Source organism: Falco peregrinus, chromosome 1 (genome assembly GCF_023634155.1).
Source record: "Falco peregrinus isolate bFalPer1 chromosome 1, bFalPer1.pri, whole genome shotgun sequence".
Classification (NCBI taxonomy): Eukaryota; Metazoa; Chordata; class Aves; order Falconiformes; family Falconidae; genus Falco; species Falco peregrinus.
This window is the reverse complement of record NC_073721.1, coordinates 47,636,703-47,638,164: the sequence shown is the minus strand read 5'-3', so window position 1 is coordinate 47,638,164 and position 1,462 is coordinate 47,636,703.

Sequence of the window (1,462 nt, the reverse complement as noted above, 5' to 3'; positions counted from 1 at the left end):
TTCATCTTCATACATTTAACAATTCTTCTGAATAAAATGCACCCTAAAGTATCTTTGGCACTGCAGATTTTCAAAATCCTAATTAGCAGCTTCCACAAGATTTTTCAATCTTTGAAGCAGCTGGACTCCACTATTGTAACCATCTCATTTTGTGGCTTACAGTACCCAGGAAAAACAGAGACAGAAAACTCCTCAGCTGGGACATGATGCAAGCAAGCATGTAACTTAGAGCTGTGGATATGGATGCAAAAGATATGTGACTGAACCACTCCAGATGCTAATAGTTGAGAAAAAAGAAAGGATCAGGAAAAGGCAAAGGTGGCAGAATCTGTTACTCAGTTCTCAGAGCAGAAGATTTTTACTGTCTATAAGATTACCACCTTTGTACTGTCTGTGGATTACTGGCCAGAAACAATGATAACTAGATTCTAACCTCTGAATTCACACTGGTGGGCCTCGAGTAAGAATCTGGACCCATTTGTTTCCTACTTGTTCTTGAAGGATTAAAGGAAGTGTTTGTGAGTAACAGAATTATCTTTTCAGGGACCACAGTCTGTCATTATCTGAGTTTTAAACTACTCTGAAGTTGCCCTCTAGGGATATGTTCTCTGTTAATTTTCTGCCTCTGTTAATGTAATGAAAATTCTTTGTATTTACAAAGAAAAGGAGACTTTCATACTGTGGCTATAGCTATAAAAGATGCTAAAATCCATGACTAGTGCACAACCAACCTGAATTTACTACAAGGGCAGGGTTTCTAACATCCTCTTTATTGCTCACAGCATCCTACGTGCAGTCTTTTATTGCACCTCCAGTTTTGAGGAGAAATGGCTCTTTCCCGTGGAGTGACGTGCTTTGGGATGGCTGTGCTGTTCTAATCTCTTCCCAGTGAGAAGCTTCATGACGTTGACATTTCGGTTTCTATAATAGACTGCACCATGAAACTGTCCACCAAGCCATCTCCGTTGTTTCAACCTTTTTTCCTCAGATCCCCCGAGGGAAACGCGGCTCTAAATGCTGTGGCGAGGGGGTTATTCGGTGTGTCCCTGTCACCGGGTTTGGCAACACACCTGGGCACCAAGAAGGAGCAAGGGATTCTTCCCGGGCGAGGCCGTGGCACCGGGTCAGCGGTTTAATTTTATCCAACCCAATTTGCTGGCTTTATCCAACCTAAACGATTCCATGACCGCGCGCCGCTGCGGGGCGGCTGCCGACAGGCGCGCCCCCCCCCCGAGGGATGGCCGCGCCGGCCTCCGTGCCCGCTGCGGCCCTGGGGGTACCGGGCGGCACCACCCCGCTCTCTTCGGACACGGACCCCCGCTCGCCTCAGCGGGAAGCGGGCCCGGGCCTGCGGCCCCCTCAGGCCGCCGAGCGGGGACGGCTCAGCGCGGCGGCCGCCCGGGCACTAGGCCGCGTCGCCAGGGCCGACGCGTTGCTATGGCGCGGCCCGCCCCGCCCCTCG